The 15,404-nt window shown below is 37.6% G+C and overlaps 1 protein-coding gene and 1 pseudogene across 4 annotated transcripts in view; both read left to right on the top strand.

Moving 5' to 3' along the window:
- The window catches only part of BRD10 (bromodomain containing 10), a 127,362-nt gene that overhangs the window by 3,270 nt on the left and 108,688 nt on the right, over positions 1-15,404 (top strand). The gene's annotated exons all lie outside the window — the stretch shown is intronic.
- Positions 5,422-6,071, top strand: LOC136393812 (pancreatic progenitor cell differentiation and proliferation factor pseudogene; annotated as a pseudogene).

The raw sequence follows: 15,404 nt of genomic DNA, 5'->3' as shown, positions 1-15,404 counted from the left end.
GGTTTTTTTTCCTGACTGGGATCGACCCCCCCCCCCCCCCGCAAGCCCAGTGGGGGGCATTGCTCCATTGCAACCAGAGCCATTCTAGCGCTTGAGGTGAGGCAGAAGCCATGGAGCCATCCTCAGCACTTGGGCCAACTTTGCTCAATGGAGCCTTGGCTGCAGGAGGAGAAGAGAGAGATAGAAAGGAGAGGGGGAAGGGTGGAAAAGCAGATGGGCACTTCTCCTATGTGCCCTGGCCAGGCATTGAACCCTGGACTTCCACACACCAGGCCCATGCTCTACTGTTGAGCCAACCGGCCAGGGCCTCATTTTTTTGGTTCTTGATTTATAATTGTAATTTTAAAATAATCTTATCTGTCACTGGCAATCAATGACTTCTTTAATTGAAAACAGTAGTTAACGTAAGTGCTTGACTCATTAGGGAAGCTTAAAATAAGGAACCTATTCTTGAATCCTTTCATAAACTAGAATTATTTGGTAACAGAATAATTATTCACAAATTTGCTTTGTAAATTACTTTTAGTAATTTACATTATACTTGCATAGTGTATTTGTTACCCGACTTCACAGTGCTTTGTAGTAGTTATGATTGACATAAAAACAACCCATACAGCCTGACCAGGCGGTGGCACAGTGGATAGAGTGTTGGACTGGGATGCAGAAGGAACCAGGTTTGAGACCCCGAGTTCGCCAGTTTGAGCGCGGGCTCATATGGTTTGAGCAGAGCTTACCAGCTTGGACCCAAGCTCACTGGCTTGAGCAAGGGGTTACTCAGTCTGCTGAAGGCCTGCGGTCAAGGCACTTATGAGAAAGCAATCAATGAACAACTAAGGTGTCGCAACCAAAAACCGATGATTGATGCTTCTCATCTCTCTCCATTCCTGTCTGTCTATCCCTCTCTCTGACTCTCACTGTCTCTGTAAAAAAAACAACAAAAAAACAACCCATACACATTATTATTTTTTAAGTAGTAAAATATATTTCAAGTTGATGCCATAAGATATTAAACCTGGAAGGAACCTTAGATTTTATCTAATCCAAGCATCCAGTCTTACATATGTAGAAATAGGATTCAGAATGAGGCAAGAAAATGGCTATATGAAAGTACTAAGAAATAGCACATACGTTTGAATGAATGATAGGTATTTTCAGAAGCATTGTGTGTGTAATAAATAATGTTTCAAGTCCCACAGAAGAGCAGGGAGACTATTTCTCTTTCACATAAAGGTAAATTTCTAAATGCTTATTAGTTAGCATCATTCCCAGTGGCTAATGCTCATTCTGGTGTGAATTAATAGCATCCATACTTAGATAGTAAACTCACAGCATTCTGTTGTTTATAAACATAATGTATTTCTGATATTATTAGTCCAAGAGAGAGAAAATTTTTGCATTTTAGTAGCAAAAAGCAAATGATGATCTTAAACAGATAAAGTTTTGAGTCTCTCACTTTTTTGTGTGTTTGATGTATTATAAACACTTTGTAAAGAATAGGTTTGCCAGATCACACTTGTTGATACTAGGAAATCATTTCTTTTTATGTGCTGGCCTAAAATCTGTTATTACTAAATGCATATATTGAGTGAGCACAACTTTTAGAAAAAGCATAGGTTGTAACTCTTTAGTATGCAGTTAGGATATATAGATGTTCCAGAACAGTATTCTGTATACTGTCCCTATGAATATGATTTTTAGCAAATAGATAACTCACATACCTTATTTGTAAATAAGGGGTATGTGGTATTTTAGTAATAAAAAAAAATCGCTTAGATATTATTATTTAAGTCTTTTGTCTTCTGGTGTATATTTGTTAGAAATTGAATTAACTCTTATTTTCAAATTTACAATTAGGAGAACTTTACATCTGCTCTATATATTAGTGAGCAGAAAGGAGGTAGTGAGTAAAAAGGGTATAGAGCAGACCAGAGGCATTAGTACTTTAGACTCATTGTATAACTTGAATCTCTATTTCTTTATCTGTGCCCATGGACCAGTACCAGCCCGTGGCCCAGGGGTTGGGGACCACTGTTCTAAAGCACAGAGGTTGCTGGTTCAATCCCTGGTCAGGAACCAGGAACAGTTCTTGTTTTCTCTGTCTTTCTTTCTCTTTTCAGAAATCAATAAAATAAACATTTAAAAACAAATCAAAAAATATTTTGAAATAGAGGTTCAAGTAAAAGTAGTAATTAAAATACAAATGAATTTTTTAGACCGATTTTAATCCCCTGATGAGTTAGTCTTGAATTTTGTTGACTTGCTTATTCTCAAGATCAAAACCTAGAAATTAATTATGATTTTTTTACAAGATGCTTCTTTCTCTCTAGTAATCTAACTTTTCCTCACCCCCACTGGATTCTGTAATTTTGTCTTATGTAAATCTTTAAATATTGGAGACCTTTAGAAATAGAATCTGGATTTGCCTCTTGTTCAGAAGTATATAATGTTAGAGCTTGATATTCCACGTAGTTCTATTTATTGTGATTGCCATTTTATAAAAAATAGCCCTTTTTTTAGAGAGAAAATTTAGAAAATGTTTTAAGTGCAGTGATGAAAGAATGATAAATTTTAATTAACAAGACATTTATTGAGTAGTATCTGCTAGAACTTGGGGGACAGTGTCTATTCCCAAGAGGTTACACAATTATGATAAAAAGTAAAATATGGCCCTTGGCTCAGTGATAAAACGTCAGCCCTGTGTGTGGATTTTCTGGGTTCAATTCCTCATCAGAGCACACAGGAGAAGCACCCATCTGCTTCTCTACCCCTCCCCTTCTCTCTCTCTCTCTCTTTTTTTCTCCCTCTCTTTTCTTCTGCCCTCCTGCAGCCATGGCTCAGTTGGACTGAGATGGCCCTAAGCCAGGCATGGGCGCCGATGCTGCCCACGTAATGAGTTTATGCATCCCTTGATTAAATTTTTAATATTCTCTGCTACTTAAAATCTCAGCTACTCAGAAGCAGAAGTGTCTTTGATTATTGGAAATCAAGATATTTAAGAAGATAGTGATAAGCAGAAAAGAATTCTGCATGTGACTAATCTAGGGTTAACTTCCAATAATTGGTCGAATGGATTCGCAGTACTTCTTTATTTTTTTTAAAAATTCCATTATAAAGATTTACAACTTTTGTACTCGTCTGTACTCCATATGAACTGTTTGACGTTTAGCGGCGATGTGAAACCCACATTCTTTTAGGAGGAGTTTGTCGGTGCACACCCAAGGTCAAACAATTCGTTATTTTTGTGGTCAAGTGTGCTGAATCAAGTGGCATTGTAGCATAGACAATAGCTGCAGTTGATAACTGAAAACGTGTCCAGACTGTAAAATGAAATAATTGTTTTATTTGTAATATAACCCCTTCAAGCTCATTCTATTAATTAAATATTGTTTTGATTGATTGCGATAGTTTGGATATTTATATGTTATGTAATTATATTTTTATTAAAATAATGTATATTAAAATTTCTTTCACTCACTTACATTCATAAACAAATAACAAAAAAATTTTGTGTACTTAAACGAATCTTTTTTGTATTTAACATATTTTAATTTTAATATTTTGTGGGGCCTGTGAAAAAAGTTTTTTTTCTAATCTGGCCCGGGGGCAAAAACTGTTGGCCACGCCTGCCGTAGGTACTGAGGATGGCTCCATGGCCGCCTCCTCAGGGCCCTAAGAAGAGCTCAGTTGCTGAGCATCAGAGCAAGGCCCCACATGGGCAGAGCATTGCCCTCTAGTGGGCTTGCTGGGTGCATCTCGGTCAGGGCACATACAGGAGTCTGTCTCTGCCTCCCCTTTCACTGAATTAAAAAGTAAAATATGTTAAAACCATGATTCATTTTCAAACTTGTTCCATTGTTAGAGTACCTGGAAGTCATGCACTGTTTTCAGAATATCATGGAATATTGACCTATTTAGTTGCATCACATGATTTTTTTTTTTTTTTTTTTTTTTTTTGCTAGGGAGGTCAAAAAAAGCTTTGTAAAATTATGGGGGGAAACCCTTGATTGAAGAAATTATATTTGGTACCTTAGTTTTTTCCCCCATACAAACTAAGAGAACGTAATCACAGGGATACATCTTGGTTCAGCTCATGAAATAACTATTCCAGGGATACATACTTTGAAGACTATTGTGGTGAGCTTTATTATCAGTATTTCAGGAGTACAAAGGAGTTATAACTACAAAGGAAGAGAGGGGAGCTGAGATTGAAAAATACTTTATTAGATTTTATTCTAGAGGTTAAAGTTTTGCAGGGTGGGTAGAATATTGGTAGGTGAAACTGAGGAATTCATTAAATAATTACTTGAACTATTCTATGATAGGTAAAGCCCTGTAGATACAATAATAAATGTCGTTATTTCTTACTTCAGAATGGTAGGTAAACAGATATAAACACTTAAAGGTATGGAGTCAGAAGAGTACAGAGTATTCCAAACGAATAGTTTATACCTAGTGATTAGAGTGTAAGACAATGAGGGTCTGTAGTGGCAGACAAGTCTTGAAAGGTAGGTTGGGGCTAATTACGAAGATTCTTGATTGCTTGCTTAGGAATTCAGAATGTAGGCAGCGCAGATCCATCACAGATTTTAGCTAAGGGGGAAGGGTCACATGATTTTACTAGTATTTTGAGATTTGAAAGCTGAAATGGAGGCCCTGGCCAATTGCTCAGTGGGTAGAGTGCTGCCTGGCATATGGGCATCCTGGGTTCAATTCAGTCAGGGTACACAAGAGGAGCAACCATCTGCTTCTTTCCCCTTCCCTTTTCCCCTCTCTCTTCCCTTCTCTCCCTCTTCCCTCCTCTCCCTTCTCTCCTTCCTTTCCTTTCTTTCCCACTTTTCCCTCTTCTCTTCCCCTCCCGCAGCTAGTGGCTGATTGGTGCAGTGGTGGTCAACCTGGTCCCTACCACCCACTAGTGGCCTTTCCAGCTTTCATGGTGAGCCGTAGCAGAGCAAACAAAGTATAAATAAAAAAATAAATTTAACTATAGTAAGTTGTTTTATAAAGATTTAATCTGCCAAACTTAGTGAAAATTCGACAAAGTACTTGGTAAGTAATTATTATATGCCTTAACTTGCTGTAACTCTGCTTTGTAAGTTTTATAAAGTAAAGTTACTTCCCTACTTTATAGATCACCATTACTGTGGAACCGGTGGGCAGTTAGAAAATTTTACTAACAGAGATACAAAAGTGGGCAGTAGGTATAAAAAGGTTGACTACTCCTGGGTTAGAGGATTGGTTTGAGTGTCTGCCTGCCTGAGACACTGAGGATAGCTTGGTTGGTGGTTGGTCCAAACAGGTCAGCCTCAGGCTAAAAATAGTTCGGCTGGGTTGATTGGGCTCTGATAGGTTGTCGGGTGGATCCCGGTTGGGCACGTGCCAGAGTTTGTCTTACTATCTCCCCTCCTCTCACTAGAGAAAGAAAGGAAGGAAAGGATAGAGGGGAAAAGGGAAGAATAAAGTAAGAAAGAAAGCTAAAATGGAAGGAGAGAGAATGAAGAAAGGAAACCAATTAAAAGGTGAATTTAATTCCATTAGAAGATAATCAGATTCCCGCGCGTCTCGGTCATGGAGCTGCCTTTCACGGTCTCCTTCGCAAATGGGCTCCATAGCCTAGCGCCCTCATTCCCTCCACCTGTGATCGCGCGCTGAGGTCCACTAGGGGCTGCCACCAGTCCACAAGCAAGAGCATGGCAGCCATCCCCTCCAGTGACTCCCTCGTTGGCTGCCCACAATGACTACCGGTGCCTCCTGGGTTCCTCTTCCAGTAACAGCTCTTGTGGAAGTGCTTAGTACCCTGGGGAAGCCATCCCCACCACCCTGGTCTCCCCAAGGCGGACCCAGGTCACTGGTGAGCGAGCTTCTTTTTCGGGAAATGTATTCTATTGTTCATGGCCACCGTGTTGGAGTCCCCAGAACACTTGGAATCTCCCCAGGCCTCCAGCAACATGATCACCTCTGACCTGGCTCAGGAGGCCACAAGGAAGCAGCCTGGTGGCCAGCCTGGCAAAGCCAGCGCCGGGTTCCCCATCCTGGGCGGCCACCATCTGCCACTAGAGTTCCAGAGGCCCTAGGCTCTTTTGAGCCCCTCCCCAACCTCCTCCTCTCTCCCTTTCCCCCTCCTCACCCCACACCATAGACTAGGCAGGCAGTAGCAAGCAGAAGCAGTTGAGTTTTTTGTTTTGTTTTGTTTTTATCAAAACAGCAAAACACCAAAAAGGAAATTGAGGGAGCCCAGCTCTTTCCTACCCAAGCCACACAGGAGCCTTCCTGACACCCATAACCATGTGCTTTGTACCACGTGGAAAATAAACAACAAACAGCCAGCAAGAAAAAATAAAAAAAAGATAAGCAGTAGGAAAAAAAGTGGATGAGGGTATAAAAGAGGTGTATTCAACAGGTAAAATAGTAAAATGGCAATCGATTGGATATGGGATATGAAGGAAAGGATGATGTCCAAAATGAATTCAAACCGAGCTGATGGTGATGCTGAGAGAATGTGAGAGGAGGGTTTATTTGAAGATACTCAACTGAGAATTATTGGAAGGCTCAGCGGAGTGAGTAGGGCTAATTAGAGATGTTAATTAGGAATTAACCTGCAGAAGGGTGATGGTTGAAGAAATGGGAGTGAATGAGATTGCCCAGGACAGAGTCGACTAAAAGTACAAGGGGACTGAAGGCAGAACTTTGTGTGAGGATTGAGTGTTTTCACTGGAAAGATGAAAGTTTAGAAGAATATTATTAGACTGTATTAAAAGCTGAAATGCTTAATTATGAAGAGGCAGTTAATAAAACTGAAAAAAAAAATTCTGGAATAAGCAAAAGGTATTGTTTTAGAGTAAATTTAAGACTTTATTAGGTTAGGTTTAGTTCTTTTTGAGAATATTTGAGAATGATTTAGATTTAATACAATATAAATGCACTAATAGATTCTAAGTGTTCGGCTTTATTGTCAGTTTCTTATTGTATTTGTGCTCTTGTATATATTTTTATTTCTAAAGAAAAAACCAGAGCAGGGGGCAAAAGAAGATTGGGACCCATTTATAGTTGTATTTTAGCTTTCAAATAATCTGTAGGGGCTATCTCCATAAAATTAGAGGTGCTCAGCAGTTTTCATTTCTGAGGAACTTGCATAGTAATATGAATCTTGCCCATGGCCAGGTGGCTTAGTAGAAAAAGCTTTGTCCCATTGCGTGGAGGTAGCAGGTTTGACCCCCATCAGAACATGCCATGAGAAGCAATCCATGAATGCACAACTAAATGAAACAACTAAGTGTAACAATGAGTTGATGCATCTCTTTTTTTCTCCCTTCCCCTCCTCCCTCTCTCTCCTCTCTTTCTCTATTTCTCAGATTAATGGAAAAAAATAATTTTAGAAAGTAATAGGAATCTTTAAAATACATATTAAGTTATTTTAGGTGGGTTGTTTTTTTTAATTGAGAAAGACTAATAAACCCCAGTGGTAGTATTATGTAGCCCTTTGTGTATCATCTTCCACCTGGGATCTATGAATGTTCCAGAATTAATCATGCTTAAAAGTCAAAATATTGCCTGACTGGTGGTGGCGCAGTGAATCAAGCATCGACCTGGAACGCTGAGGTTGCTGGTTCAAAACCCTGGGCTTGCCCGGTCAAGGCACATATGGGAGTTGATGCTTCCTGCTCCTCTCCCCCTTCTCTCTCTCTCTCTTTCTTTCTCTATCTCTGTCTCTCTCTGTCTCTCTGTCTCTCTCTCTCTCTCTCTCTCTCTCATATCTCTAAAATAAATAAATAAAAATAATTTTTAAAAAAGTTAAAATATTAAGTAAATCACTAAAAAAAGACTTAGGAAAACCACCAAAGTGTTAATGGTTATCACTAAATACAGTAGAAAAATACTAGTTGTTTTTTATGTTCTTCTTTTAACTTTTCTGTATGTCTTAGATTTTCTACAATAAGCATTTTTTTTTAAATTCAGTGAGAGGACAGGAGGCAGAGACAGACGCCTGCATGCACCCAGACTAGGATCCACCACCCAGCAAGCCCAGTAGGGGGCGTTGCTCTACCTATCTGGGGTTCTTGCTCTGTTGCAAACAGCCATTTTAGCGCCTGAGACAGAGGCCACAGAGCCATCCTCAGCGCCCAGGACCAATTTACTCCATTTGAGCCATGGCTGCAGGAAGGGGAGAGAGAGAGAGAGAGAGAGAGAGAAACGGGAGAGGGAGGGGTAGAGAAGCATATGGGCACTTCTCCTGTGTGCCCTGAATGGGAATTGAACCCAGGACACTCACACGCTGGGCTGATGATTTACTGCTGAGCCAACCGGCCAGGGCCTACAATAAGCATATTTTATGGTTAAAGATTGATTTAAAGGAAAGTAGTATCTACAAATTTGAATAAACTTTATATAGGTAAAATGTAGGGTTAAAATTATGTATCACCAAAGCTGTGAGATAGTACACATGTGAAATGTAACTTGCTGAATAGTGGAACTGTGGGTTTCACTAATTTTATTCTTCCATTCTTTCTAATTTTTCTATAGATACAGTTTTAAGGACTTGCAATATTGCTCAGAACTCACACAAAGCTTTCATATTTAAAGCATTTGAGTACAACTATCTTAAAGTACCTTCAAACAAAAATAACCTCTTCTGATAGCTTTAACATCTTTTTTTTTTTCTTTTATTACAGACAGAGAGAGGGTTAGATAGGACAGACAGACAGGAACGGAGAGAGATGAGAAGCATCAATCATCAGTTTTTTGTTGCAGCACCTTAATTGATCATTGATTGCTTTCTCATATGTTCCTTGACCATGGGCCTTCAGCAGACCGAGTAACCCCTTGCTCAAGCCAGCGACCATGGGTCCAAGCTGGTGAGCTTTGCTCAAACCAGATGAGCCTGCACTCAAGCTGGCAACCTCGGAGTCTCGAACCTGGGTCCTCCACATCCCAGTCCGATGCTCTAGCCACTGCGCAACCACCTGGTCAGGCTTTAACATCTTTTTAGATGTACGCTTGGGAACTCAGACCTGTTCGTTTCTGTGTAGACATCCCACATGATAACAAACAAACCAAAAAAGAATATATATTGTGATAAATCAGTTTAAGGTAAAACTGCTTGACTAACTTGCTATATTTTGTAAGTAGTTTACTAATATTACTCTACTGTGAGAGTTTAAGCCTTCTAAATTAGTGGAAAAAAAAAACATTGCCAAGATGCAATGCATAATGTTTGATTTGTTAATTAATATATGAAGTAGTTAGGGGATTGTCTCTTCCAAAGGATAGTCCCCATCCTCTCAGATATTTCTCATTTGCTAGACTTAAGTTTTCTTTCAAATGATATCTCCATTTATAATAACTATATTTGGGTTTGCAAAAGCTTTAAAGGTGAACAGTTTTATTTACATGTTACAATCTATACTACCTATATACCTAGTAATAGTGTTACATTCTCAGGTTTTTGAAATTGATATAAGAAAAAATCTCTCTCACAAAATGTGCACAGAGGTCAAATACTGTGATTATTCTCCCTATGGGGTCTCATGCTTTATATTTTAAAACTGCTTTTCAATTTCAGTGTTGGATTGTCTAACAAATATAATAAGGGACACCAGAATTCTGCTAAGAACACAATTCTTGGTGAATTCAAGGGTTTTTCTCATGTTTGTTTTAAAAATAAGAGCAGAGTTCATTTTATTTGAACTGAAAGAGAGAAATAGGCCATCTAAAAAATTATACATCATAAAAATGTAAATATAGATTGTTAATCTGTAAGCTCAGTTTTAACAACAGAAATACTAAAATTGGAAGATAAAATTATCTTCCAATTTTAATAATTCAGATAAACTCACTTCCTGGCTCCCTTACTTTTTTATCTGATGCTACCTTAATTGTAAGCCTTTCCCTAGAATCTTATTAAGGATAATCTTATCCTTCTTCCTACCCATTATCTATCTCTTTTAACTTCCTTTGTTTTTCTTCATTTATTGCATCCTAACATATAATATGATTTAATTTTTTCTCCTTTCTCACCAGAATGTAAAAACTGTGAGGGCAGGGACTTGTTTCATGTTTGGTTTCATGTCACAATTTCAAGTTTTTCTTTCACTGAAGTTTTGTTTGTTTATTTAATCTTTTATACTTGTCAACTCTTACTGGCATAGTATTTTGGGTAATAGTTTGGATGAAGGGAAGATGGGAGAGAAATAAGAAGCAGATTCATATACTCATGTCTTCACATGGAACACAACTTGAAGGAGTAACTGGTAAAAAATGAAAGATAGTGTTGGAGTGGGGTAAGGAGACATGATACATACTAGGTGTTTAAATTATTCCTCCAAAAAAGAATGGAGAGACATTGAAAGTCATGAGTTTGTTATAGAATATTACACTGTTTTTACATTGTTTTAAAGCTTCTTATCAGAGAATTTCTAACACATAAAAAAGCAAAACAGGCTGTTGAAACCCTCCTGTGCTTATTACCCCGTTCCAAACTACTTACTTATGGCTGGTTCAGTCCCACCCATACTTTCTATATGCCCACCTTCTGTATTATTTTAAACAAATCATTGACAGTAGTTTATTTTTAAATGCTTCAGATTGTAACTTTCAGAGATGAAGACTCTTGTTTAAAATGTAACTACAATACTGTTAAACGCCTAAAAAAATCTTTAATACTGAATATTCAGTCAGTGCTCACATTTCCAATTGTTTCAAAATTAATTTTAAAAAATTATTTACTTTGAATCATGATCTATGTTCACACATTGTGATTTGTTTGCTTGTCTTTTAATTTATAGATCTCCCTTTCTTCCCTTTCTCCTCTCCCTTTACTGACACCCCTGCTCCCTTCTGTCTTGCAGTGATTTTGTGCAGAAACAAGGTTGTCTCTAGAGTCTCCTAAATGCTTGGATTTTGCTAATACCACTCCATATTTTGTCCTCTCTATTTTATATAAATTGGTAATTGGTTCTAGGAGTTTAATCAAAATCAGGATCATTTTTTTTTTGAAGGTTGGGGGAATAAGTTGGGATATTTCTAAAGGAAATAACCCTTAAACATTATTGTTTTCTTTTTTTACTTTTTTTCTCCAAGTGAAAGGAGAGGGATAGGGAGACAGACTGGGATCCACCAGGCAACCCCTATCTGGTGCCGATGCTAGAATCAGCTGAGCTATCTTCAGTGCCCGGAGCTGACACTCAAACCAGTCAAGCCATGGATTACAGGAAGGGAAGAGAAAGAAAAGGGGGAGAGGATAGGGAGAGAAGCAGAGAGTTACTTTTCTTATGTGCCCTGACTGGTAATTGAACCTGGGACGTCTATACGCAGGCCAATGCTCCCACTGAGCCAACGGACCAGGGCCACATTTAAAATAACATTTAAACATGTAAACATTTAAAACTCACCTATCAAACTTTATATGATATATATTGAACTTTATTTTTTTTTTCTCAGTTTCTTCCATTGTAGTTTAGAATGTGAAATTAATTTCCACAGCAAGGTACTACTTTATTTATAACCTGAGAAAACTGGCTTTAATTTAGAATCACATTAAAGCATTAATTCTATGAGTTATCTTTTAAGTAGGGCTAGTATATTAAATAACATTAACATTTTTTAAAACCTGAAGTTACAAAACCCTTGGTTGTATTCCCATCCGCTAGTATCCATTTAAACATATTTGTGTGATCTTACATTATGTATCAGCTGTTGATAGTAATAATATTTGTTGTGTTTCTCATTTGATTTGGGGTAGCAATGAAAAGATATTCAAGGTTAGATCTCATAGCATTGCTCTGCACTATATAAGGTAAAGTATTATATTAACCTCATAGCCTTTTGATTGATATTTTGCGATTCTCTTTTATAGTTTAGTATGAGTTCCAAGCCTTATAAAGTTTAAAGCTTTTAGCCAGAGTTCTAAAAGGGCCTTTCTCCATCCCCAGTACAGTATGCAAAAGAGTGTGTGTGTGTGCACGTTTTAGTTTTTCTAGAGAGAGGGTACAAAACTTGATTATGTTAGTAGAGGAGCACAGACCAATATGTTTAAACCACAGAATTAACAAGTATCCAATAAGTTACAATAATATTTGGTTAAAGCAGAGAAAATTTCAATTAACTAAATGAAGAAAAAATTAGGCCTTTAACAAATAACAGAGACTCTGAATAGTACTTGAAAATAAATATTCTTGTATTCACATGTTTATACTATTAGGTGTTTAAAGAGATTTGTTTAACTCTGATCTTTAAGTAATGGTTTTGCTCTGCATTAAGTTAGAGGAAAAATGTCTTGGACATAGCTCTCTTGGTATTTAGCATTCTGAAAGACTTAATGTATGACTTACCTTTATGAGTAAAGGGAGTTTAATTATGGTTTTGCCAGTGACACTTGTTTTGAATTAGACATTAGCTTTCTCTAGAATTCCATTCACAGTCATTTACATTAATTTTATCAAATTCAGAACAATTTCAAAACATCTTTAGTGCCTTCTGTATCTACTTAGAAGTGTCCTTATTCTGTCTTATGAAATTCTATTAACTTTAGAGAGAGAAGAAGGGAGAGAGTGAGAGAAAGACAGGAACATTGATCCATCCTGTATGTGCCCTGACTGGGGATCGAACAGGCAACCTCTGTGCTTCCGGATGATGCTCTAACTATTGAGCTATCCAGCCAGGGCAATGAAATTCTAATATTATTTTAAGTTCAGTTCAGATGATATAGTTATGAAGCCTGATGCAGAATTAATTGCTTTTTACCCTATACTTCATGATTCTTTGTTCGTTCTGTATGTGTTTATAACACTTAAAATAAGTTATGTTAAGAATGTATTTGTCTCCCTATCTGTATGGTGATCTTGGTTAGGGCCAGAGGATATGCCTTTTTAAAAAAAATATTTATTGTGTTGATGTGGTTTCAAGTGTCCCACTCAATATAACACCCTCAGTCCCCTGCATCGTGCCCGCATGCCCCATGCAAAGTCTCTTTTCATTCTCATTTTACCCCCTTTGCTCTCCTCTCCCTACCTTGATCCCCCCCTTCTCTTTGGGAATTGCTACCCTGTTGTCTGTATCTATTGTTACATACTGGGGTCCTCGGGTTACCACAGCTTGAACATTCAGTGTTTCAGGATTATGACACTCACTCCTATGAAAACAAAAAAATTGAGACGTGTTTCGGTTTATACTGTTAGTGTCGTGCTTTTTTTTTTTACATTCATTTTTTATGTTACTACAGTACAGTTTATCTATGTTCTTTTCCTTTTTCTGTGGCTTAATTGTGTTTTTATGTTCTACATAAGATTATGATTTTACAACTTGTTAGAATAGGTAAGTGACTTAAATGAGGGTGTGTTTTAATTTACACCAAAATTCAGGTCACTATTGTAGGAATGGAACTGTTATAACCTGAGGACCCCCCTGTTTGTGTAATTTGACTAATCCCTTCATGTTCTTTGATACCATTCTCCTTCCCCCTTTCCTCTGACAGCTGTCCATCTATTCCCTATGACTCTGCCTCTGTCTCTATTTTGTTTCTCACTTCTTGTGTTCATTAGATTTCACATGTGAGATCATATGATACTTATCTTTTCTCTGCTTGGCTTATTTCACATAATAATTTCTAGGACCATATATGCTGTTGCAAAAGGTAAGATTTCCCTCTTTTTCACAGCCACGTAGTATTCTCTTGTGTATATGTACCACTGCTTTTTAATCTGCTCATCCACTGACAGACACTTGGGTTGTTTCCAAATCTTAGCTATTGTAAACAATGCTGCACTGAACATGGGAGTGCATATCTTCTTTTGAATTAATGTTTTGGAATTCTTAGGCTATATCTCTAAAACTGGGATAGCTGGGTCAAAAGGCAGTTCCATTTTTAATTTTTTGAGGAAACTCCATACTGTTTTCTACAGTGGCTGCACCAGTCTGCATTCCCACCAGCAGTGCAGGAGGGTTCCCTTTTCTCTACACCCTCTCCAGCACTTGTTTGTTGATTTGTTAATGAGCACCATTCTGGCAGGTGTGAGATGGTGTCCCACTGTGGTTTTTAATGTGCATTTCTTTAATGATTACTGACCTTGAGCTTTTTTTTATATGCCTATTGGCCTTCTGTATGTCCTCTTTAGAGAAGTGTCTATTTAGGTCTTTTGAGGGCAGAGGATATGTCTTATCCACCATCGTATCTCCACGGTCTTGGGTATACATAATAGTTGTTTAGTAATTCTTACATTAATTACATAAATGAACAAAAACAATCAAATTAAATATATCAAGTCAATATATCTCTTCTTTAAAAACCTCAGCAGAGTTGTTATTTCCTCAAGAAAGCTTGCACATCACTTGCTCCCTCTTTTTCTCAGCATGGGTGAGGTATATTCCTCTGTCCTTACAGAACCCACCTTTTGGGGTCATATGATTTATACTGAAGTTTTTAATATTGTGATATTAAAGTTACCTGTTTGCATGTCTGTTTGCCTCATTAAACTTTAAGATTGAATTACGGTGTGCATTTTTGTATCTCTTTAAATGCAGAGAAGCTCAATGGATATTTGTAGAGTTGAATGCAGATACCGTATTTTCCCTTAAGGCAGTGGTCCTCAACCCCTGGGGCTGCGGACTGGTACTGGTCCATGGGCCATTTGGTACCGGTCCGCAGAGAAAGAATAAATAACTTACATTATTTCCGTTTTATTTATATTTAAGTCTGAACGATGTTTTATTTTTTAAAAATGACCAGATTCCCTCTGTTACATCTGTCTAAGACTCACTCTTGACGCTTGTCTCAGTCACATGATACTTTTATCCATCCCACCCTAAAGGCCCGTCTGTGAAAACATTTTCTGACATTAAACTGGTCCGTGGCCCAAAAAAGGTTGAGGACCACTGCTTTAAGGGGTGGATACTAGTATTTAAAAGCATAATAGAAGGTAGTGTATGGTTAATGTGGTAAGACAGGTATAGTTTATTTTATTCAGCATATATTTACAGTGCTTATTATTTGATAGGCACTGCGGGATTCAAAGATGAATATAGAAAGATTGGAGTTGATAAACTAAGTTCATGTAGAGGTCATTCAGGCAACAAGAATAGCATGTTCAAAATTTCAAAGGTATAAAAACCAATGTATATAGCGAGGGAATGGCCAGTTTAATTTGACTAAGGTGTAATAATATATAGAAAAGTAGTAACAGCTCTGACTGGGAGGGCAAAATTATGGAGCCAAATCATAGAGGACCACATATTCTGTTCTGATAAAGAGTTTGATAATCCATTTTGGTGAGTTACTATATTAAAAGCTTTTAAGCTAGAGAACTACAGGAGACACATATGTGAGGCGAATTAGAGGAGAAAACTAATTTGACCTTTTTCCATCCCTTAATTTTCAGCTTCTCTTAATTTAAATTTGCATTTGCTTTTTCTCTTAG

This window comes from Saccopteryx leptura, chromosome 2, assembly GCF_036850995.1.
Source record: "Saccopteryx leptura isolate mSacLep1 chromosome 2, mSacLep1_pri_phased_curated, whole genome shotgun sequence".
Lineage (NCBI taxonomy): Eukaryota > Metazoa > Chordata > Mammalia > Chiroptera > Emballonuridae > Saccopteryx > Saccopteryx leptura.
This window is presented reverse-complemented; position numbering and strand designations above follow the sequence as displayed.